The sequence below is a fragment of the Carcharhinus amblyrhynchos genome, chromosome 24 (assembly GCF_965287045.1).
Source record: "Carcharhinus amblyrhynchos chromosome 24, sCarAmb.v2.hapA, whole genome shotgun sequence".
Taxonomy (NCBI): Eukaryota; Metazoa; Chordata; class Chondrichthyes; order Carcharhiniformes; family Carcharhinidae; genus Carcharhinus; species Carcharhinus amblyrhynchos.
The window spans coordinates 43,061,154-43,087,411 of record NC_137347.1 but is presented as its reverse complement, the minus strand read 5'-3'; the positions used below and the strand labels follow the sequence as shown (position 1 = coordinate 43,087,411).

The following is a 26,258-nucleotide window of genomic DNA, read 5'->3' as shown; positions in this document are numbered from 1 at the left end:
TTGCTGATTTGAGGAGACTGCAACAATAAAAAGTTGGAGCAGTGAATTCAGTGTCCCTGCCTCCCACTGGGCAGTTAAGTTGGGAAATCCATGCAGCATTCCCAGTTCCTGCTTCATTCTTCCATTGAATGGGGTTCCCCCAGAGACTGGGGCATTGGTGAATCTGCCCTGTTGAACCAGATGGGGCGGAAATGCCATTTGAAATGCACTCACTCTGGCTTTCCCTTTTTCAAAGTATCCTTCCTGTTAAAGATTAAATCTAAAGTAGCCCTTCATCTGTCTCCCACAACTTTGACATTTATCTGTGAGCGACACGAGTTTACATTGAAGGAGGAACTGATTTCAAAAAGGTGTTTGCACAGTAAGCAAACCCCTGTCTTTCTCCCATTGATACCCAAGCTTTCCACTTAGAGTTTACGTTCACACAAAACGCCATTGTGTGAATAAACTTGATTGTGATTATAGAGAAAAGATGTCTACTTTGAGCTTTTACTGTGGCTTTCTTTGCTGAATTTAACACGTAAATCTGTTTGAGGAAGTTGATTGGAGTCACTGAAGGATAGTTGAAAAGAGTATCAGGTTCTCAGGGAGAATCATGGTGCTGGAACCATTTCAGTCATTTTTATTATTTCCACAATGTACAACAGCTTCAATGAAACTTTCCTGTCCTGTAGAATGTGGCTGACTGTTAAATGCCCTCTGAAATGAAAGGCAGTTAGGGATGGACAATAAATGCTGGCCCAACAACGTTCACATCCTGTAAATGAATAAAAGGAAATCGGCCTATCATGTATCTGCAAACCCTAGAAAGGGCTATCTACCCGAATTCTATATCGGTCACCATGTAATGATTCTGGGAGATTTTCGATTCAGTCTGGTGATAACAGGATAGCAAATCTGGAACAGAAAATAAAATCACAGGAAAACGGAAGTGAATTAAATATTCCAGAGGCACAGAGAATTCTTTTTTGCTTGGCCTAATGGAGGAATAAATGATACAGATGTGCCGAGGATGGATCTGAACCTTCCCCTTTTTGTATTTATTCAGAGCCTTACTCCAGGAGTTTAAACAAATTTCAATCTGGCAGTGGCAGCCAATGGAATTTAAATTCAGTCAATGGAAAATCTAGAATTGAAAGCTTATTTCAGTAATGGTGACTGTGAATTCCAGAAGCCCGGGGTAATGCTCTGAACACCTGGGTTCGAATCCTACCATGGCAGCTGGTGATAATTGAATTCATAAAAAATCTGGAATGAATACTCTAATGATGACCCTGAAAGCTTTGCCGATTGTCGTAAAAAACCATCTGGTTCACTAATGCCTTCTAGGGAAAGAAATCTGCCATCCTTATCTGGTCTGGCCTACATGTGACTCTAGATCCATAGCAATGAAATACACACAGTTCAGGAGAAGTTAGGGATGGGCAGTAGATGCTGACCCAGCCAGCAACACCCACATCTCCTGAGTGAATAAAAATAGATTGTCATGAAAATCCATTTGGTTCACTGATGCCTTTTAGGGAAGGAAATCTGCCATCCTCAGCAGGTTTGGCCAAAATGTGACTCCAGACCAGATTCCCATGTGGCTATATGTGACACCTGACTCTTAACTACCCTTGGAAATGATCTATCAAGCCTTTGGCCGGGTTTTACCAGACTGTCACAAGCAGGACAGTAAAATTTGGAGATTTCCCAGCCTGCCCATGACAATGACTGCCCAGATCAGGGCTGTAAAATTTTGGCCATCCATTTCAAGGGCTATCAGCGATGGTCAACAAATGTTGGCCTTGTCACTGATGCTCACATCCTGTGGACGAATAAAAACAAATTGTCACTGCACATCAAAAGATTCACGGCTTTCAAAGTTCATTTAATCATTTCTATAAGGACATTCAGAAATTCAAGAATTTGACAGAGCAGATCTGTGGGAGAAGATTACTAGATGTGTCAAATGACCTTTTCAAGATTCTTTGTATCTTTCCTGTTGCCGTCACTCGATGAGGAAAGAATTGTGATCGCAATCGGTCAGCTTCAGCAGATTAAATATCAAACAGCTGTCAACCACTGCCAAGTGGGAGGGGCCCAGGGCTGATCAGGTGTGGGTTTTGAATCAAACCTTTATGCTTTATTGAAACTAATTGATCCTAGATTATTATAATCCAATTGCAGGCTCCAATCTCGGCCATGTACAACAATGTTAGAAAATATAAAACAAAAGAAATGCAGGTTCACCCAATGGTTATAGAGCTGTATGCAGGATAGTTTGATGGTGAAGTGTTTTATAGAATTCATAGAATACCTACAGTGCAGAAGGGAGATGTTCAGCCCATCGGGTCTACACTGACTCTCTAACACAGTATCTTACCCAGGCCCTCTCCCCCACCCTATGCTTGTAACCCCAAGTATTTACCCTGCTAATCCACACAACTTGGGACACTAAGGGGCAATTTAGCATGGCCAATCCACCTAACCCGCGCATCTTTGGGAGGAAACCAGAGCACCCAGAAGAAACCCATGTAGACATAGCCAAAACATGCAAACCCCACACAGACAGTCACACAAGGCCAGAATCAAACTGTGTCACCATGCCTGCCTTTTAGGGTGTTTTACCAAATGTGATGGGGATAGCCTTGAGACCCACGCTGAGTTCATAATCGCTCACAGGCTTCCTCTGGTAAACTGTGGGGCGGAACAGCGATTTAGACTGCTGCCCCACAGCGCCAGGGATCCAGGTTCGATTCTGGCTTGGGCCACTGTCTGTCTGGAGTCTGCATGTTCTGTCCGTGTCTGTGTGAGTTTCCTCTGGTGCTCTGATTTCCTCCCACGGTCCAAAAGACATGCTGATTAGGTGCATTGGCCATGCTAAATTGTCCCTCAAACAGGCGCCGGAGTGTGGCAACTACGGGATTTACACAGTAACTTCATTGCAGTGTTAATGTAAGCCTACTTGTGACAATGATTAATAGAATGTTGAACAGTACAGCACAGTCCAGGCTCTCCGACCCTTGATGTTTTGCTGAGCTATGTCCGAAACCATGATCAAGCTATCCCACTCCCTATCATTCTGGTAAATAAATAAACTTTAAAACTTTGAGTTGCTGATCTCAGTTCAGTCACTGCAAACAGAATCAGCAATTGGAGGAACAAGTGTTGCCTCCCAGTTTGTACACATGACTGTCTGCTCAAATTCAACATGGAAGATTAGAATATTGATAAAAGTGAGATGAACACCTGGAGAAAGTGTGCTTCCCAAAAAGAATCCCAACAATGAACGAGGGCTTTTTCTTTTACCTGCAGGTGGAGTCAGCTTATTGAGACTTTTCTCAGCAAGATGGAGTATTCTTAATGCTGTCTATATCCTTGGTTACCAGCCCTGCAGTCAGATAAACTTGTCAAGAATAGCAACAGGGGTTTTCATGAAGGAAGCGGAAGAAAGTTAGTTTAAGATCGGGTGTAGAATGATATGCTTAAAAATATAGAAGGGAAAATACAGAAGAAATATATAGCTAAATCTTCATTACAATATTCTGTTTTGTTTTAAGCCTTGTCACAACTGGTTAATGTTGCTCAATATACTTGTTCTGTTGTTGAATGTTTTTTAAAATTAATTTATGGGCATCGCTGGATGGGCCAGCATTTATTGCCCATCCCTAACTGCCTCCCATTTCAGAGGCATTCAACCACATTGCTGTGGGTCTGGAGTCACATGTAGGCCAGACCGGGTGAGGACGGCAGATTTCCTTCCCTGAAGGACATTAGTGAACAAGATGGGTTTTTATGACAGTTGACAATGGCTTCAGGTTGTTTAAAATATTCCAGATAACCTGAGTTTTACTGACTTCTGTGGAAAATTCTCCTTAATAATTAACATAGTTTTGTAAGAAGTTAACAGTTCATTCAAGGGAAAATAGAATGTATTTAAATTCGGATACATATGAAATACAGTGCACCAAGATCAGCTAAGTGGCTACATCACTTCGCTTCAGTTTCTAATTTATGCAAATTGTAACATTGTTACAAAATAATTCCACAGTTTTTGGGTTAAAGAATAGAGCTCCTTTATCTGGGAACTTTGTCTAACATATCCATCATGCTCTTTAACAGTTATAAAACAAAACTCATCATCTGATAGATAATTTCCCTTTCCTGTTCTACAGTTGACCATATATATTTATGACTATATTTGGTTTATTCACCTAATGTAAAACTTGTGGCCCTCGCTGGGAATTTGGTGAGGGATGTAGTTGCCGTTTTTTCTTATTCATTTGTGGGACATGGGTGTTGCTGGCTGGCCAGCATTTATTGCCCATCCCTAGTTGCCCTTGGAGGGCAGTTGAGAGTCAACCACATCACTGTGGCTCTGGAGTCACCTGTAGGCCAGACCAGTTAAGGAGGCAGATTCCCTTCCCTAAAGGACATTAGTAAACCAGATGGATTTTTCCAATAATCAACAATGGTTTCATGGTCATCAGTAGATTCTTAATTCCAGATATTTTTTATTGAATTCAAATTCCACCGTCTGCCATGGCGGGATTCGAACCCGGGTCCCCAGAACATTAGCTGAGTTTCTGGATTAATAGTCTGGTAATAATATCACTAGGCCATTGCCTCCTCGATAAGTTGTTACATCCTTATTCAAAAAAGGACGTAATGATAAGCCCAACGACTACAGGCCAGCCAGTTTAACTTCAGTGATGTGGAAACTTCTAGAAACAATAATTTGGGACAAAATTAATAGTTACATGGACAAATGTTTGTTGATTAAGGAAAGCCAGCACAGATTTCTTAAGGGAAAATCGCATTTAACTAACTTACTTGAGATTTTTGAAGAAGTGTCAGTGAGGATTGATGAGGGCAATGCTGTTGATGTGATGTATTTGGACTTCTAAAAGACAACTGATACAGGATTTGTGAGAAAAGTTATAGCTCATGGAATAAAAGGGACAGTAGCAACGTGGTTACAAAATTGGCTGAGTGACAGGAAATAGGATCATGCTTAATGGATGTTTTTTGGGTTGGAGGACGGTTTGTAATGTAATTCTGCAGGGGTCAGTGTTGGGATCCTTATTTTTCCTGATATTTGTTCCTGACCTTGGTGTACAGGGAACAATTTCAAAATTTGTGGACGATACAAAACTTGAGAGCAGATCTTCAAAAGGACATAAAAAGTTGATGGAGAGGGTGAGCAGGTGGCAGGTACAATTCACTGGGGAGAAATGTGAAGTGATTCTCTTTGGTAGGAGGAACAATATAAAATGAAAGGTACAACTTTAAAGTGGGTACAGGAGCAGGTGGTCCTGGGGGTATGTGTGAATAAATCATTGAAAGTGACAGGATAGATTGAGAGACAGGTTATTTAAAAAGTGCTCTGAAAGTTTGTGGCTTGAGCTACCAAATAATCCTGTTGAACTTTAACCTGGTGTTGTGAGGCTTCTTATAAACAAAAACTCAGCAGTTTCCTGGCTTTTATTAATAGTGGCATAGGGTACAGGGAGAAGGAGGCTGGCTTGAACTTGAATAAGTCTCACTGAGAGTGTTCCATTCAGCTTTGGGCACCACACTTTCGGAAGTCAATTGGGAGAGTGCAGAAAAGATTCATGAGAATGGTTCCAGGGTGTGAGACTTGAGTTATGAAGATAGATTGGAGAAGTTAGGACTGTACTCCTTAGAGAGAGAAAGGCTGAGAGAAGATTTGATAAAAGTATTAAAAATCTTGAGGGTTCCGGATAGAATTGATGGGATTTTCAATGAAGGCTTTCAAAAGCGGGTTACACTGTTGTTTGAACAATGTGCAGGGTTATGGGGAGCAGGCAGGAAAAGGCTGTTAGTAAATTACCCAGTAAGTTGGTACAAACATGATGGGCTGAATGGCCTGTTTCTGAAATGTAGAAATTCTGTGCCAGTGATGTGTTTTACGCTTGTGTGAAACTCAGTTACTGGCCATTGGTTGAATTGATTGCTCATCGTACTCAAGTATGGGCTTGAAACTTCACTTGAACATAAGAACATAAAAGAAATAGGAGCAGGAGTAGGCCATCTAGCCCTTCGAGCCTGCCCCGCCATTCAATAAGATCATGGCTGATCTGTCGTGGCTCAGTTCCACTTTCCCGCCCTCTCCCCATAACCCTTAATCCCCTCTCTTATCAAGAACCCATCAACGCGCTTCTTAAAAATATTTAGCGAGGCAGCCTCCACCACTTCAACGGGCAGAGAATTCCAGAGATTCACCACCCTTTGAGTGAAGAAGTTCCTCCTCAACTCCGTTCTAAACCGCCTCCCCTTTATCTTGAGCGAGCGAGATGTGGGTGGAGGGCATACGGCCCACGTGCTGCACTTTCTCTGGTTGTTTTTGGCAGACCCCTTGAGACCCTCCCTCAAATCTGTGGTCAGAACCCGGCTTTAGCAAATGCTGTTGGTTTGGAAAAAGGCTTGGAGGATTATTCCTATGCATTCCCGACAGTTAGCATCAGAGTTGAAAATATTGGTGCTCTGTTGCTGACAGTTTGCTAACTGGAGTTTCTACCAGGGCAATAGATGTTCAGCTGTTCCTTCCTGAGGATACAACTAATCCAGTTCCTGAAGCAATTATTTACTGTTCAGCCAGTTTGTTGACTTCGAAAATGCAGTCGGTTATGTGAGTTGGGAATGATTCCCTTGTAAGTTAAAAACAGATAATTGTACTTTCTTCACATGTCATTTTGGAGCAAAACTCTTAAAATATTAAATGATTCAAGTAACTGAAGATATGGGTTCATTTTGCTACTTCCAATCTTGTGCACCAGCAAAGCCAGACATCTAGGTTATAGTGGATGCCTTGGTGGTTATTTTCCAAACGTCGCTGGATTCCGGGGAAGTGCCGGAAGATTGGAAAACGGCTAATGTTACGCCGTTGTTTAAGAAGGGTGCCAGGCAAAAGTTTGGGAATTATAGGCCGGTTAGTTTAACGTCTGTGGTAGGTAAAATGTTAGAATCCGTCATTAAGGAGGAAATTGCGAGGCATCTTGAAGGGAATTGCTTGATAGGGCAGACGCAACACGGTTTCATTAAAGGGAAGTCGTGTCTGACAAATTTACTGGAGTTCTATGAGGATGTGTCTAGGGCAGTGGATAGAGGAGAGCCGGTGGATGTGGTCTTTCTGGATTTTCAGAAGGCGTTTGACAAAGTACCTCACAAGAGGTTATTGCAGAAGGTCAGGGGACATGGAGTTGGGGGTAGGGTGTTAGCGTGGATAGAGGATTGGTTGTCAAATAGGAGGCAGAGAGTGGGGGTCAATGGGTGCTATTCGGATTGGCGGATGGTGACTAGTGGGGTGCCCCAGGGGTCGGTGCTGGGGCCTCAGCTATTTACCATTTATATAGATGATCTGGAGGAGGGAACCGAGTGCAGGGTGTCGAAATTTGCTGATGACACCAAGATTGGGGGAAAGGCAAATTGTGCGGAGGGTGTGGAGAGTCTGCAGAAGGATCTAGATAGGCTGGGCGAATGGGCCAGGAAATGGCAAATGGAATTTAATGTTGGCAAGTGTGAGGTGGTCCACTTTGGTAGGAAGAATGGTAGGAAGGACTATTACTTACGTGGCGAAAAACTGCAGCAGGCGACGGTGCAGAGGGACCTCGGGGTCCTTGTGCATGAGTCGCAAAAACCCAGCCTGCAGGTGCAGCAGGTGGTCAGGACGGCGAATGGGATGCTGGCCTTCATAGCAAGGGGGATTGAATATAAAAGTAGGGAGGTCTTGCTGCAGCTGTATAGGGCATTGGTGAGGCCGCAGCTGGAGTACTGTGTGCAGTTTTGGGCGCCGCACCTGCGCAAGGATATTTTGGCCCTGGAGGGAGTGCAGAGGAGGTTTACTAGGCTGATACCAGAGTTGAGGGGATTGAGCTATGAGGAGAGGCTGAATAAACTAGGCTTGTACTCGTTAGAGTTTAGAAGAATGAGGGGAGATCTCATTGAGACGTATAAGATGATGAATGGGATGGATAGGATAGAGGTGGAGAGACTCTTCCCGCTCAAAAAAGACAGTAGGACTAGGGGGCACAGCCTCAAGATAAAGGGGAGGCGGTTTAGAACGGAGTTGAGGAGGAACTTCTTCACTCAAAGGGTGGTGAATCTCTGGAATTCTCTGCCCATTGAAGTGGTGGAGGCTGCCTCGCTAAATATTTTTAAGAAGCGGGTTGATGGGTTCTTGATAAGAGAGGGGATTAAGGGTTATGGGGAGAGGGCGGGAATGTGGAACTGAGCCACGACAGATCAGCCATGATCTTATTGAATGGCGGGGCAGGCTCGAAGGGCTAGATGGCCTACTCCTGCTCCTATTTCTTATGTTCTTATGTCCCCATGGATATTGAGCAATCACCAACTGAACTGATAAGAAAACCATGGCCAGTTTCAACTTCCTTACTCAAAAACCAAATATCCTCTTTTTAGCAGAGGACTGCAAGATAATAATTATAAAAGACAGAACTATGAAAATTGATTGAGATCTTGAGAGTTTTCTTTGACAAAAAGACAGCCAAGAGATTATTTTTGAGATTGTGAAAGAGTTTGTTAGTTAGAAACTTGTATAGAATGCAGAAGTTCAGAGGGTTTGCACTGATTCAAAATAAGGACACTGAAATGGAGAGAATTTCTTCAGCAAAGTAATAGTTCACAAGTGTAGTTTGTGCAACAGGAAACATGAAGAGAAAAAAGTCAGCTCTACGAACAAACTCTTTTGTTCACCTGCCCCTGCCCACCAACTCTCAATTTTGAATGGGACAGGTAACACTAAATCTGAAGCACTTTTAATTGGATCACGATTTTTGCATGGGAACACAACCAACAATATTTAATCATTTAATTCAGTTCTTATGCTGACCAGATGTTGCTTTTTCTTCTTGTATATTTACAGAAAGCCTTCAGAAGTCTTTAAAAGCAACAAAATAAAAATCAGATGGCCATTCTAAGCTGATGTTGAGAAATACATGTGACCAGTACATTAAGGAAGATGCTGCTCTAGATAGTTTCTGGCTGATGTTGATAGCAAACAGAACCACCAGAACATTATCAAGATCTCAAGAAGTAGGGGCACCACTAGATCAAAACAGATAACATTTCCAAATTAGAGTTATGTGCTGGTTAGATATCATCACATCTTGGACATTTGAATCAATAAAACAGTCCCGTGTTATACATTATCCACAGATAGCTTTAAATAAATTAGATGATTGTATTCTGCAGTGTCCAGGTATCCTGCTCTGCCCAAGACTGCAAGGAACTACAAAAGGTTGTGAATGTAGCCCAATCCATCAACCTCCCATCCATTGACTCTGTCTACACTTCCCGCTGCCTCGGCAAAGCAGCCAGCATAATTGAGGACCCCACACACCCCGGACATTCTCTCTTCTACCTTCCTCTGTCGGGAAAAAGATACAAAAGCCTGAGGTCACGTACCAATCGACTCAAAACGAGCTTCTTCCCTGCTGCCACCAGACTTTTGAATGGACCTACCTTGATCTTTCTCTACACCCTAGCTATGACTGTAACACTACATTCTGCACCTTCTTTCCTTCTCTGTGAACGGTATGCTTTGTCTGTATAGTGCGCAAGAAACAATACTTTTCGCTGTATCCCAATACATGTGACAATGATAAATCAAATAAGGACAGTCAGGCAGTCCACCCGCAATGATGCTGCAAATCGCAGACCCGGTGTTGTAATTTTGCAGGATTGAGAACAGACAAAAGCAAAGACAAACATGACAGGAGAGAAACACAAACAAAACTTGAAAAGCAACAGCTTTAGATAGAGAGGCAGGAGCTGCAACGTTACACACTACACATGCACGAGGAGTGTAGCTTCTCTGTAATTGTATCTCAGACACAGAGCCTGGACATCAGTGAAGTGGCTCAGGTAGTTATCAGTGCCTGCAGCATGCAACATTTTCTCATGGTGTGTAGAATGGCTCCTCAATATAGAGCTGTATTAGTTTTAAACTGTAACTGTTTGTATAAATGTCTATCCCTATTGTTACTGTCTGCTGTTCCATGCATTGGAATGGCCCAGAATCAATTGTAAATCTAACATTAGTAGTGGACATGCTGTCGAAGTGCAGCTAGGATTTAATTGTAAAGGATGAGATATTTATTCCCGTTAGCTTTTACAGAGTGCAGTCTTGCTGCTGTAAGGATTCATTCCTGCTGCTGGCTGCGTTGGGAGATCGGCAGCAGGAGATATAAACAGCTAATGCAAGTCACCTGCTGTTTCCTGCCTATTGGAGAAAAAAAAATCATTTAATATCTCCCAGTGCATGAACTGGAGCATGGGAACCCCGCAGGCCCTGCTACATTCAGCTTGGATTATTCTGATCAATCGGTTTGCTGTCTCCACAGGGGTGGAACTATAACTGAGCTTCCTTTTGTGCTGTGTCTCAGTGGATAGGACTCTCTAGATCACGGTGCTGTGGGTTCAAATCCTGCTGCAGGGACCTGAGTGTAAAATCCAGGCAGATACCCCAATGCAGTGCTGAAGGAGCGCTGCACTGTCAGGGGGGCCATCTTCTGGATGAGGCATCAAATGCAGACCCTGTGTCCTCACAGGGACTTCTCTCTGGTGTCTTCACTGAACTTAACCCAACATCTCAAAGCAGATTGGTCATTGTCACGTTGCTGTTTGTGGGATCTTGCTGTGCGCCGAATGATTGCTGCATTTCCTACATAACAACAATGACTACACTTCAAAAGTATTCAATTGGCTGTAAAGCATCTGAGGATGGCCTGACGTTGCAAAAGGTGCTGTACAGACACAAGTCTTTCTTTTAATCTAATGGAGCATAAATATCATTACAGCTGTTCCAGTTTAACCCGTCCATCAGTGCAGATGTGCCGAAATTTCTCTTCAGTGTGATGAACGTGTACAACTAACAGAAGTTTATCCTCTGGCCAATCAGGTAATGCAGAAGTTTGATTGGTACTGGTGTAATTGTGAAGCTGTGATTACCAACATGTCGGAAATCATATATGACACACATATGGGACAGGAGAGGATTAACATGGTAGTCATGATGTGGAGATGCCAGTGTTGGACTGGGGTAAACACAGTCAGAAGACTCACAACACCAGGTTAAAGTCCAACAGGTTTATTTGGGAGCAAAATCCATTAGCTTTCAGAACGCTGCCCCTTCGTCAGATAAGTGGGAGTTCTGTTCACAAACAGGGCGTATAAAGGCACAAACTCAATTTACAAAATAATGATTGGAATGCAAGTCTTTACAGATAATCAAATCTTAAAGGTACAGACAGTGTGAGTGGAGAGAGGGTTAAGCACAGATTAAAGAGATGTGTATTGTCTCCAGACAGGACAATTAGTGAGGTTTTGCAAGCACAGGCAAGTCACGGGGGTTACAGATAGTGCATCATGAACCCAAGATCCCAATTGAGACCGTCCCCATGTGTGCAGAACTTGGCTATCAGTCTGTACTCAGCGACCCTGCGTTGTTGTGTGTCGTGAAGGCCGCCTTGGAGAATGCTTACCTGAAGATCAGAGGCCCAATGCCCGTGACCGCTGAAGTGTTCACCAACAGGAAGGGAACAGTCTTGCCTGGTGATTGTCAAGTGGTGTTCATTGTTGTAGTGTCTGCATGGCCTCGGGACATCCTTTCCTGCAGCCTATCAGGTAGACAATGTCGGCCAAGTTGCAAGAGTATGTACCGTGTACCTGGTGGATGGTATTCTCACATGAGATGATGGCATCTGTGTCAATGATCCGGCATGTCTTGCAGAGGTTGCTGTGGCAGGGTTGTGTGGTGTTGTGGTCACTGTTCTCCTGAAGGCTGGGTAGTTTGCTGTGAACAATGGTCTGTTTGAGGTTGTTCGGTTGTTTGAAGGCAAGAAGTGGGGGTGTGGGGATGGCCCTGGCGAGATGTTCATCTTCATCAATGATATGTTGAAGACTCCAGGGAAGATGTCGTAGCTTCTCCACTCTGGGGAAGTACTGGACGACGAAGGGAACTCTGTCCAGCGTGTCCCATGTTTGGCTTCTGAGGAGATGGGTGCAGTTTTTCGCTGTGGTGCGTCAGAACTGTCGGTCGATGGGTCAAGTGCCATATCCTGTTCTTATGAGGGCATCTTTCAGTGTCTGGAGATGTCTGTTGCGATCCTCCTCATCTGAGCAGATCCTGTGTATACGGAGGGCTTGTCCATAGGGGATGGCTTCTTTAACGTGTTTAGGGTGACCATGACCACACAGCCTTGCCACAGCAACCTCTGCAAGACATGCTGGATCACCGACACGGATGCCATCATCTCACGTGAGAACACCATCCACCAGGTACACAGTACGTACTCTTGCAACTCGGCCAGAGTTGTCTACCTGATACGCTGCAGGAAAGGACGTCCCGAGGCATTGGGGAGACCATGCAGACACTACGACAATGGATGAACGAACACCACTAGACAATCACCAGGCAAGACTATTCTCTTCCTGTTGGCGAACACTTGAGCAGTCACGGGCATTCAACCTCTGATCTTTGGGTAAGCGTTCTCCAAGGCGGCCTTCAGGACGCACGACAACGCAGAGTCGCTGAGCAGAGACTGATAGCACACATGAGGACAGTCTCAACCGGGATCTTGGGTTCATGTCGCTCTATCCGTAAACCCCATAACGACTTGCCTGGGCTTGCAAAATCTCACTAACAGTCCTGTCTGGAAACAATACATATCTCTTTAACCTGTGCTTAATGCTCTCTCCACTCACATTATCTGTATCTTTAAGACTTGGTTACCTGTAAAGATTCATATTCCAACCATTATTTTGTAAATTGAGATTGTGTCTTTATATACCCTGTTTGTGAATAGAACTGCCACTCATCTGACAAAGAGGCAGTGCTCCAAAAGCTAGTGGCTTTTGCTATCAAATAAACCTGTTGGACTTTAACCTGGTTTTGTGAGTCTTCTTACTGGATTAACATGGTACAGATATGGGGCAGGAGAGGAAGCCTGCTTGGATTAACATTGTAAAAAGTCTGACAACACCAGGTTTTAGTCCAACCGATTTATCTGATAATAGACTCACAAGCTTTCGAGGTTTCCCTCTTCGTCAGGTGAATTCGTCAGGTTAACATTGCCAGACTTACATTCTGAGAATACTCTGTCTAACAACCTCATACGGAGACAGTCCATGTACTCAAGGCTGGAAATAACAAGTGATTGAATGATGACAAGAGCGTAAGAATATTCGATATTTTGTGAAGCGAATTGCCCTGTAGCTGAGGTTAATCCATAGGTGCAACTTGGAGCGAGACAGTTCGACTTTCTTTACTAATTATTATTCTTTACTAGACCGGTTGTCATTTTAAACCTTAGCCGAATAAACGCATCATCAGGGCATCCTGCCAAACAGTTTGCAAAGGTCAGTCTGGTGGGTTTACAGACATTACTCTTTAATTAACACTGTCTGTACATCAAAGAGTGCTCTACAGCAAAGGCAACATGGACTTCGCATATTATTCCACCTCCTGCTGATAGGAGGAGGAAAGGGGAGATTGAAATTTCTCGGTTATCAGTTACATCGCATCCGCAGTCATACATCAAGCGAAATATTTGAACCTGTGTGTAATTTGGTAATTTAACATTCTGTAGTTAGAATGTTAAAATTGGATGCAGCCGAGCTCTTCATGTGGCAAAATTCACACAGAGTATCTTCTAACTTAATGTAGTCAGGTTTAATTCAAAGATTGTTCAAAAAGGGAAGGAGGCAAAGTGCAGGAGCCAAGAGGGCAGTTAGTTTTACTTCAGTTATTGGAAATTATTAGAATCGATAGTGGAGAGATTATTAAGGAGAGAATAGCAGTGCATTTGGAAAGTTACAACCTGATTAAGCGGAGTCAGCGTGGCTTCATAAAGGTGAAATTATGTCTGACAAATTTATTATACTGATACTTTATTACACTCTATTATACCCTACTGATACCTCCTCAAAGTTCTTTAAGGAGGTATCAGTGGAGTAGATAAGAGGAGAACCAGTAGTTGTTGTATATTTGGATTTTCAAAAGGCATTGCAAAAGATGCCACACAAAAGGCTATTTCTCAAGAAAGGAGCTTATAGTGTTGGAGGTAATATTCTGGTCCGGATACAGGATTGGCTAACTAACCAAAAGCTGCAAATAGCGATAAGGAGGTCTTTCTCAGGTTGGGTGGCAGTAACCAGGTGAGTGCCACAAGGATCAGTGCTGGAACCACACCTCTTCACTCTATATATATTAATGATTTGGAGGAAGGAACAGCGTGTACTGTGGCCAAATTTGTGGATGATACAAAGGGAAGGCAGGTTATAGGAACGATATAAATAATTCACAGGGAAATATTGACAGGATAAACGAGTGGGCAGAAAAGTGGCAAATGGAATTCAATGTGGGAAAATGTGAGATTGTTTATTTTGGAAGAAAAATGTGAAAAAGTGGATTATTATTTGAATGCAGAGATTTGGATTTGAGGGAGAATTTCTTCTTTCAAAGAATCTTTGGATTCTTTACCTCAGGAAGTGTGGACACCGAGAATGAACATTTTCAGGGCTGAGAACAATATGTTTTTAGGGGCGCAGTAATCGCGAGACCCAGGACAAGTTCTGGGGACTCAGGTTCGAATCCTGCCATGCAGATTGTGAAATTTGAAATCAGTAAAAATCTGGAATTAAAAGTCTAATGATGACCATTGTCAATTGTCATAAAAACCTACCAGTTCATTTATGTCCTTGAGGGAGGGAAATCTGCCATCCTTACCTGGTCTGGTCTATGAGTGACTCTCAATCCACAGCAATGTGGTTGACTCAAAGACCCTCTGAAATGGAGGGTAGTTGGGGGTGGATATTAAATGCCGGCCCAGCCAGCGACACTCATATCCTGTGAAATGAATAAATAAAACCAGTAGGGGAATTAAGGGTTATAAAAATAGGGCAGGAAAGTGGACTTAGTGAGTGTTAGATCAGCCATGACTGTAGTAAATAGTGGAACGGGCTCCAAGTGTTGAATAGCCTAGTCCTGCTCCAATTTCCAATGGTATTAAATGCAGCCCGATACCTCTGACAATTAGCAGTCTTTCAGTACTGTACCAGAGTTTCAGCCTCGTAATTTATGCTCAGGAACCCGGAATATCCTGACTGAGAGGTGAATGTGCTCCTGTGGGCCATTTGGTGACAGTTGAAATGTTTTGATAATTGTATAAATAAGATGCAGTGATTGGTGTCATTATGTAGCACACCACTGAAGGAAAAATAAAACCTATCTAGGAGGAGAATGGGGAAAAATCTTCCCAAAGCATCTTTATTTTAAGATATTTTTACGGGAGGAAATTCTTCTTGGAAATAATTCCACAAAAAGTCTGAATGCAAATTCAGAATTTGTGAAGAGTTAAAATTATCAATGAGATAAAATTCAGCCTTATTTTTCCTACTGAATGAAAACTGCAAAATCTTGTTAAATACATTTTGTCTTTGTCTTGTTTGTTGCTCTTTGCCCACCTGTTTTGTCCCTCCCTGAATGGTTGCTAATCTCTGCAGAAGCATCAGGTTTCTCACATAACTTGCTGCTATTTCTGTGAGAACCTGTCAGTAAATGCTGCTGCGATCGCATTCCAACCATTATTCTGTAAACTGAGTTTGTGTCATTATGTGCCCTGTTTGAGAACAGAACTCCCACTTACCCGATGAAGGGGCAGTTCTCCGAAAGCTAGCGGCTTGTGCTACCAAATAAACCTTTTGGATTTTAACCTGGTGTTGTGAGACTTCTTACTATGCTGTCCATGACTGTTTTGTGATGCTCCATCAACCCTCAACCATATAAAACCCCACTACTCACCTGATGAAGGAGCAATGCTCCAAAAGCTCATGCTATCAAATAAATCTGTTGGACTTTAACCTGGTGTTGTGAGACTATTTTCTGTGCCTAACCCAATCCAATGCCAACAATTCCACATCACGACTCCCTTCCTATGATATGCTAATCTGGACTCAGCCATTTTCCGTATCCTTAGAATCAACATTAATTCCCTGTCCCTCAATGGATTGAATCGTCTCCTGTTACAAATCTGTTCATAGATTTTCTCCAAGCTTCCTCTTTATTCTTCTAAAGCTTCACATCCCCCCTGCTCCTCTAATCCTCTACCTTTGTTACTAATTGCATCCACGCCACTCCTTCAGAGCTCCTCTCATGTGCAGAATGCAAGAAATGGCTGCATCTCTTTAAAATAATCATAAAATCAAATATATCACAAGGGTTGGAGGGTTGTGTTGCTGTGTGAGTATGCCAACTGAATAAAGAAACATCGGAGCACTGCAGGAGGCAGAGGTTAGAATTTCTCCCTGTGTTACAGCTTGCAATGAAGGTCGCGCGCTCATGCCATTTTACTGAAGTAGTCTAAAAATACAGGGTGATTGCTGGTTCCCTGAATCTGATTTCAGATAATAGTTAGAAAGAGGAAGTTGCCTCTTCAATGTAGACCATTGCTACCTGAATAATTCCCAGTAAGAAGCTTGGTCAGCCTTTGCAGTTTGATATATGTTATTGCATTTGTATTCTGCTCACATTCTGCCCTGCAGGCTATTTTCTTTTAGATGTTCAATGCAGCAAAGCCTCATTTTTGTACTGAAAATGCAGGTAGCCTATATATAAACCTATACTCACGTACAGCGTCTGTGACTGAAGCGAGAAATTGTAAAAGGCTTCCCACTAGCGCAATAGTAAGTTGTTTTACTGGTAATGGTAGAACACTGAATTGTGCACACGAGTCATTCTTTCACTTGGTATCGAATCATTTTAATTGGAGTACAATGACCTTCACTTTGCTTTAATTAGTTTGTGGACTTTGAATTAGGTACAGGAATCAGAATGATTTTTGAAAATGTGTGAGATACTTTGGCAGGTCACTATGTACCAAAAAACTCATGGTGTTTTGAATCTGTTGTGAGATTATATCAGTCCCAGAATGATCATTGTCTGTGGATATGTAAAAGTTTTCTTTGAAGCACGAGTTAGATACAGATGGTTTCTCCTTTGATTACATTTTCCTGCAATGCTTATTCCTAAAATTGTGTAGTTTTCCTTCATGCTGTTCAGAGACAATCATATTAGCTGCTTTTCACTACTCACAATGGAATAAAACTGTCTGAAAGCATTTCCAGAAACCACAAACCTGATCATGAAACTGCAGCTATTTTGATAGGGCTGAGGTTTCACGTACGTTCCTGGTCACAATGTCACTCACTATTCTCTACGCAGCCACAATGTTTATTTCCCCCACAACAGTCAAGATAAATGACCTTTCTCTTTGATTGGTGTGAAAATAATTGGAAACCTTTTACTGCAGTCAGCTCCTGGAAATTCCAGTTGCCTCGCCAGCACTAATTGAAATGGCTGGCTAGCTGTTGACAAGCGGGTAGAGACTGGCAGAGTGGCTCCATTGTGTTGAGGATGCGAAGGCTGGTGCAGTCTGGGGAAAAGTTAGCTTGAGGAGGAAGATAGTGGATTATTTACAGGAGGGCTGGACACTGAGTACATCAGGGGACCAGGTCACTTTGTGTATTTTCTGGCTACCTGTTACCCCCATAAAAATAAATAGACATTTAATTTGAGGCTGTTCCTTGGCTGGACTGCAGCTAAGATTGGTGCAGTTGTGCCCAGTTCTGTCCTTAAATGGCAATTAAAGATTCACGTATTTACAGGGCCTAGAAGCAAAGATAAAAGTCAGCTGTCCTGTAATCGCCCCTCTGAAAGTGATGGCTGCAGGAGACCTGATATAAACATGAGGATGAAGAGTTTCCCAATCTGTTTCCACAAGACAGATTCAGTTGAAGTCTCGATGTACTCAGAGAAGCATTAATAAAATAAATGGTATATGCTGATCCAAAAAGTCAGAGGGAGAATCTAGAATGTGTTTGTTTAGTTCTGATCACCAAGATGCAAGAGAGATACTTAGAGGCAGTTCAAAGTAGAACGGACACTAATTCCCAGTGTCGAAAGAACTGAATTATGGAACAGATTGGAGAAATCAAGGTTTTGTAGTCATGAAAGGAGCCACTTGCTGAGAGAGCTTCCAGGGTGTGCAAGATAATGATAAATCCAGCAATCTATTTCAAATTAAACCATCACAGTAAGGCCAGGTAAAAGTACATAAAAGACAAATGAAAACTCATCAAGAAATTCTTTACTCTGTGTGATCAATATGTGATTGGATGGCTGGGGACAGGGTGGAGTTGAAATCAGATGAAATTTAGCTTGGACAAGTGTAATGTCCTACATGCAGGAATAAAAAATAGATGGAGTTTCACTCGACCCTAAAATAAACAGCCCAAATAATGCCGGGGAGCAACTTACAAAACCAACATGATGTTGAGCTACACTGCCAGAACTGCATAGTGTTAGAGTCCTGGACCTGAACCCCAAGGCACATTATGCAGACCTGACCTTAACAATCTTTCTATTTTAGCAGAAATGTGAAGAAAGGATACTTGCCTCCAGGATTAATTCCAACGACCAATTAGGGATTTTTTATCAAAACAAGCCTTATTCATAACACGGTTATGAAGAACTCTAACAAAATGAAAGAATTTAACTCTTAGCCATTGAATCATCTTTAAACATGAAAATAAATTATTTTTAATTTCTAACTTATCACTATTTTCAGATCCAAGAAAGCAACAGTCTTCCCATAAACTTTAACTCTACTTTAAATACTGTTGGCAAGCTTGCTTTACATTGTGGTAACAATCATGAAGGTTCCAGAGAGACTTTTCAACAGAGAGAGAGAGAGGGAGAGCGAGCAGCTTGTAGGCTTTTATTTTTAAATAGCCCTCTCCAGTAATAAACACAGAAAAAAAATTGTTTTTCTGCTACAAACCCAGTTCTTCTCACTTCTGGTATCACGTAACTATATGACCTTGGATACCTAACTCACCTTCCATTACTTTAATTAAAAAAGTCCCAGGGGGTCCCCTCTAGTTACAAAACTACAAAGCAATTTGCCATATTCTAAGTAAACACTACAAGGTTAAAATGAGTAATTATTCTGCTTTCCAGCATCTGCTGCATTTCCCCCAAACATGCCGACTGCTTTGAGAACAAAATCACTGAACTTCAAACACTCTTCAGAAGTAGAAAATATATCAACAGCACAATGTCATCACAATAGAGAGATAGTGATTAAACTTCCTAGTGCCCGGGTCAGATAAACAGGAATCCTGCACCAATCACCATCTCCAAAGCCGGAAGCATTCCAGTGCTGAAGGCAATATAGAGAAGGACTCTGAGACTGGTGTCGAGGGTCTGGGTTTGCAGAGCTGCAGAAACTTGGACATTTTAGCTACTTTAGGAAGTTTAAAGCCTGGAATAATTTAAGAAATAATTGACTTCTCTGTGGGTTTTGGGCAATTAGATTTCATTCAATTCTTAATTGGGGCTTCAGGATCTTTCTAGTTAGCTGAGCTATGATAGTTTGAATAGTGTTCAAAGAATCCCTAAGGTGCAGAAGGAGGCCATTTGGCCCATTGAGCCTGCACCAACCATAATCCCATCGAGGCTCTCTTCCAGTAACCCCGCATATTTACCCTGCTCATCTCCCCAACACTGAGGGGCAATTTTAACCTGGCCAATCCGCCTAACCTGTACATCTTTGGACTGTAAGAGGAAACTGGAGCACCCATGTGGACACGGTGAGAATGTGCAAACTCCACACAGGCAGTGACCCAAGGCTGGAATTGAACCTGGGTCCCTGGTGCTGTGAGGCAGCAGTGCTAACCACAATGCCACCATATCGCACTCCTTATCTATGCCTACACTGGGATGAAGACTAAAAACTAATGTCACAGAATTAAAGATATGAAATCTGAGAAAAAAATTATGATAACATTAACCCTACATAGCAAAAACAAACACTTAGAAAATACAAAAACATGAATACTTTAATTTAATTTTACTCTTCTTTTCCTCCCTATATATTCTCTTTGATTCCTATTTTCATCATTTTAATATTCATTAACCTAATCAATTATATTTTTGTTCTTAGAAAATAACCCATTTCTCTTGGCGTTCTCTGCTGGTTTTTGAGATGCTGCAAATTTAGTCAGGTTTTGCTTAAAGTTGATGTTTTGTTTGGCTGCTTGAAAGTCAAATTAAAGGATTAAACAGCACTAATTAGTCATCTGAATCTTATAAAAGCAGATCCCTGTGGAAGTACTGCTATTAGCAACCTTCAGTGCAACCACATTTGGACAGATTATCTCAACTGAAGTATATCAAGAGTTAAAAAATTAATATAAGTTTAGGAAGGAAGAATGCGTCAAACCTCTGGAACTTAGCAAGATAATAAAAACAACGGACAGGACTGGGGCGGCACAGTGACACGGTGGTTAGCACTGCTGCCTCGCAGCACCAGTGTATATATATATATATATGATTTGGAGGGAAATAGCTGGTCTGACTAGTAAGTTCACAGATGACACAAAAATTGGTGGAGTTGCAGATAATGAAGAGGATTGTCAGAGGATATAGCAAAATATAGACCAGTTGGAGACTTGGGCGGACAAATGGCAGATGGAGGTTAATCTGAACAAATATTAGATAATGCATTTTGGAAGGTCCAGTGTGTGTAGGAATTATACAGTAAATTGCAGAACCCCTAGGAGTATTGACAGGCAGAGGGATCTGGGTGTACATGTTCACCGATCACTGAAAGTGGCAATGCAGATGGATAAGGTAGCCAAGAAGGCGTACAGAATGCTTGCCTTCATCACTTGGGGCATCGAATTTAAAAATTGGCAGAATGTGCTGCAGCTGTACAGAACCTGAGTTAGGTCTCATTTAGAATATTGTGTACAAATCTGGTTGCCACACTACCAGAAGGATGTGGATGTTTTGGAAAGGGCACAGAAGAGGTTTACCAGGATGTTGCCTGATCTGGAGGGTATTAGCTATGACGAGAGGTTGGATATGTAGAACGACAGAGCTTGAGGGGTGACCTAACAGAAGTTTACAAGATTCTGAGGGGTATAGACAGAGTGGATAGTCAGACGCTCTTTCCCAGGGTAGAAAAATCAAGTTAATTAATAGGATGGGAATGGAAGGATACGGATTCCGTAAATGCATCTGGTTTCAGTTTAGGTAGGCATCATAATCGGTGCAGGCTTGGAGGGCGGAAGCATCTGCTCCTGTGCTGTACTGTTCTTTGTTGTTCTTTGCTGGACCGGGGTTCAGTTCTGGCCTTGGGTGGCTGACTATGTGGAGTTTCCGAACTCACCCCAGCAACATTTCCGTTGTCCGCCCCTCGCCCGCTCCAGTTCCGTAACAGGTAGGGCGGTAGAATTCCGGTGCACGTGTCTGTGAGGCTTTCCTCTGAGTGTTCCGGTTTCCTCCCACAGAGGGGAATTAGTGGGATAAGTAGATGGGAAGACATGGATAGGGTTGGGGTGAGATGCTTTGCTGGAGTGTCAGTGCAGGCTTGATGGGCCAAATGGCTTCTTTCTGCACTATAAGGATTCTGTGGGACTGAAGTGACCCTCAGTCAGCACAAATCCTCATCGAATCTTTAAAATTTCTTAGACCTTCGATTGAACCAAACTCTCCCATAAGATGTGCTGAAATTTAGAATTAGTTGGTGTTGGTGTTAAACTCTCTGATAGGCAGATGTTGAAGAATGAAAGCAGAGCCAATCTTTATTCAGTTTAGATCTATTCACAGAGTGAAATATATACGTCTGAACTCAACTCCCACCCCGGTGTCAGTCAGCACCTCTTTATATTATTTTGGGTAGAATGATAAACTAAACAAATTAATTAATTAACAGTCTCTTAAATGGGAAAAAAATGGACTAAGCACCCTGACCTCCTTGAGACATGGAATCGACAGATCGACACTAAGAAAGCACGCAGCATCAGTATCTCCTCAAATAACAACCCAGTCAGTGCCCTCCACCTGCTAAAAGTTAACCACAATACAATAAACAGTGGAATAGAAGATCACCAATGATATTATTGAATGGTGGAGCGGGCTGAAAGAGCCAAAATGCCGACTTCTGCTTTTATTTCTCAATGTTGTGTTGATCTGATAATGGATGACTCTTGAATTTGAGTCCTGGGTATATACAGCCACCAGCAACAGTGCATGACTCCACAGGCAATTAATAAATACAGCGGCAATGCAAAAGGGGCAGGGGACAGTTATTCAAAATGAGAAGCATGACCACAACATGATTGAAACATCAGCAGAAACAGAGGGGAGAAAGTGTGTTGTAATCAAGCAGTACAGTTAGTGGGAACAATAGTGCGAGGAATCCAAAGATACGTGTGTCAATGGGAGCTGGAAAATTGTAACTGTTGCTTAAATGGTGCAAAGGAGAGTTCTCAAATTAAACATGCACATAAAGGTGTTTGCTTCAAATGTTTGCTCTCAATACCAAGGCTCTAGCATAAGAAATACTGCTGCTCATTATTATTCTCAAGACAGAGATGCAGCATGTAGATTTAAACTGCTGAGGCGATACCGTGTATCTGGATGATATTGACCCTTGATACTGAACTGGGCAGTACAATGACAGGGCCTCTGTGATGTGAGCAAATGACTGTAGCTGTTCTTGGCCACAATTGCTGTTGACTGAAGGAAAGTGAAACTCTGCTTATCTTGACGTGATAAAAGTCTGACAACACCAGGTTTTAGTCCAACCTATTTATTTGATAATATACTCGCAAGCTTTCGGGTTAGCCCCTTCGTCAGGTAACCCGAAAGCTTGCGAGTATATTATCAAATAAATAGGTTGGACTAAAACCTGGTGTTGTCAGACTTTTTACTGTGTTTACACCAGTCCAACACCGGCATACCCACATCTTGACGTGAAACAGAATTCCACTGACCCAACTGTCAGTATCATTTCCAAAGATTAAAACTCAACGGGCAGCTCTTTCTGATATTGGAAAGTGAAAATCTGTGCAACAGGCTGCATAAGATTTGTCTTTGTGTAAGCATTAAAATGAATTTGCTGCTTCTTTGTCACATTTGCAGGAGCTGCATCAGTGGAGCCACCTCTTCCAAACCCTGACCCAGGCAGTTCTGGGACGTTTAATACATCTGGGGGTGGCACAGTGCTTAGTACTGCTGCCTCACAGCTCAAGGGACTGGGTCCGATTCCCGGCTTGGGTGACTGTGTGGAGTTTGCACATTCTCCTTGTGTCTGCGCATGTTTCCTCCGGGTGCTCTGGTTTCCTCCCACAGTCCAAAGATGTGCGGGTTAGGTTCATTGCTAAATTGCCCCTTACTGTCTCTGAATGCATAGGTTTAAGGGATTAGCAGGATAAATATGTGAGGATAGGGCCAAGGTGGGATTGTTGTTGGTGCAGATTCGATGGGCTGAATGGCCTCCGTCTGCATTGTAGAGATTCTGTGACACTCTGCTGCTCCTGTGTGGAGTGGTGAGAAAGACCACAGTTCAAGACCCAAGGGATGTTGGGATCACTCCCCAAATTAATTCCAAAGTTTGCAGCAACATTCCAGGAAGTTTTGAACACTTCAAAATCCAGTTTTTGCTGAGAGAAAGCAGGAAGCAGGAACGAACTGATTGCACTTATCAACTTTTAACATGTTAACACTTCACATTGATCTGAAACTTCATGGATTGTTGGCAAATCTTAAGTGCCTTTTAATTATGGATTAGAATACCAAAGAATGATAGAATGGTTTCAGTGTAGAAGGAGGGCATTCTGTAATTCCAGAGTGTGTGGAATGACTTTTAGTCTTGCTTCTCCAACTTTTTCTTGTACCCAGGGAATACTTATTCTCTCAGGTGCTCAACCAAGTTTTGGAAAAGCACAACTGACTGCCTCCACCACACTTTCAGACAGTGCATTCCAGATCCTAACCACTCGCTGTGTGAATCTGCCTCCTCCATACTCTCAGACAGTACATTCCAGATCCTAACCACTCGCTGTGTGAATCTGCCTCCTCCACACTCTCAGACAGTACATTCCAGATCCTAACCACTCGCTGTGTGAATCTGCCTCCTCCACACTCTCAGACAGTACATTCTAGATCCTAACCACTCACTGTGTGAATCTGCCTCCACCACACTCTCAGACAGTCCACTCAGATCCAAACCACTCACTGTATGAATCTATCTCCAACACACTCTCAGACAGTGCACTCAGATCCTAGCCACTCACTGTGGGAATCTGTATCCACCACACACTCTCAGACAGTACATTCCAGATCCTAACCACTCGCTGTGTGAAATTGTCTCCACTACACTCTCAGACAGTACATTCCAGATCCTAACCACTCACTGTGTGAATCTGTCTCCACCACACTCTCAGACAGTACATTCCAGATCCTAACCACTCGCTGTGTGAATCTGTCTCCACCACACTCTCAGACAGTACATTCCTGATCCTAACCACTCACTGTGTGAATCTGTCTCCACCACACTCTCAGTCAGTACATTCCAGATCCTAACCACTCGCTGTGTGAAATTGTCTCCACTACACTCTCAGACAGTACATTCCAGATCCTAACCACTCACTGTGTGAATCTGTCTCCACCACACTCTCAGACAGTACATTCCAGATCCTAACCACTCGCTGTGTGAATCTGTCTCCACCACACTCTCAGACAGTACATTCCTGATCCTAACCACTCACTGTGTGAATCTGTCTCCACCACACTCTCAGTCAGTATATTCCAGATCCTAACCACTCGCTGTGTGATTCTGTCTCCACCACACTCTCAGACAGTACATTCCAGATTCCAACCACTCACTGTGTGAATCTGTCTCCACCACACTCTCAGACAGTACATTCCAGATTCCAACCACTCACTGTGTGAATCTGTCTCTACCACACTCTCAGACAGTACATTCCAGATTCCAACCACTCACTGTGTGAATCTGTCTCCACCACATTCTTAGACAGTACATTCCAGATCCTAACCACTCACTGTGTGAATTTGTCTCCACCACACTCTCAGACAGTACATTCCAGATTCCAACCACTCACTGTGTGAATCTGTCTCCACCACACTCTCAGACAGTACATTCCAGATTCCAACCACTCACTGTGTGAATCTGTCTCCACCACACTCTCAGACAGTACATTCCAGATTCCAACCACTCACTGTGTGAATCTGTCTCTACCACACTCTCAGACAGTACATTCCAGATTCCAACCACTCACTGTGTGAATCTGTCTCCACCACATTCTTAGACAGTACATTCCAGATCCTAACCACTCACTGTGTGAATCTGTCTCCACCACACTCTCAGACAGTACATTCCAGATCCTAACCACTCGCTGTGTGACAACATTTTACCTGATGTCTCCATTGGCTCTTATAGCCAATCACTTTAATTCACTGTCCTCCGATCCTCAACCCTTCTGCCAATGAGAGCAGTATCTTTCTCCCTGCTCGGTCCAGATCTCTCATGATTTTAAGCCCCTTTCAAATCTCCTCTCAAGCTTCTCCTCTCCAAGGAGAACAAGCTCAGCTTCTCCACACAGCTGACTTCAGTCTGATTTATTATTGCCACATGCATTGGGATACAATGAAAAGTGTTGTTTCTTGCGCACTATACAGACAAAACATACCGTTCATAGAGTAAATAGGGGAGAGGGAAAGGAGACAGTGCAGAATGTAGTGTTACAGCCATAGCTAGGGTGCAGCGAAAGATCAACTTAATGCGAAGTAGGTCCAGTCAAAAGTCTGACAGCAGCAGAGAAGAAGCTGTTCTTAAGTGAGTTGGTACGTGACCTTACACCTTTGTACCTTGTCTCTCGTCTCTAGAAATAACTTCAATATATTTAGTCAAGAATAAAAGTAATGCTCAAAACCAATTAAATACAAGGTCATTGGTTGCTCTTAACATCGCACTTTATAAAACTATGTCCCCTTCTTCTTCCATCCACCCTACAGACAGCAGTCAGAAGGTGAGTCATTGTGAGCTGCTGTGTTGGACCTACTTTATTCTGTGAATAGAGAGACACTGCAGTTCTGAGAACAGCGCGTATGCTTATCTTACAGCTCAGGGCTTGGAATGTGTTATAGATGAACTTGCAGCTGACAGAAAAAAGAAAACAAGCTCTAAATATTAAGAGTGAGATTAATGAGATATTTCCGGTGTTACTTTCTCATTGATACTGTTCATTTCAAAATGTTAAATTGGTAAAAAGATTAATCCCTCAAAAAGCGAGGTCATTTCAGTGAAATGTCACCCGGTAACTAAGCTGAAGTCACTGGTGTTCCACAGTCTCCACTGGCCGTG

At 42.7% G+C, this 26,258-nt stretch overlaps 1 protein-coding gene across 4 annotated transcripts in view; it reads left to right on the top strand.

Moving 5' to 3' along the window:
* Positions 1 to 26,258, top strand: part of yrk (Yes-related kinase) — a 294,154-nt gene that overhangs the window by 156,932 nt on the left and 110,964 nt on the right. For 2 of the 4 annotated variants that reach the window (XM_080211585.1, XM_080211584.1), the window contains one exon: positions 10,824 to 10,924. The exons of the other annotated variants lie outside the window; for them this stretch is intronic. The gene's annotated coding sequence lies outside the window, so the exon portion shown is untranslated. The remainder of the gene's footprint in view (positions 1 to 10,823; positions 10,925 to 26,258) is intronic. 4 annotated transcript variants of the gene reach the window in all.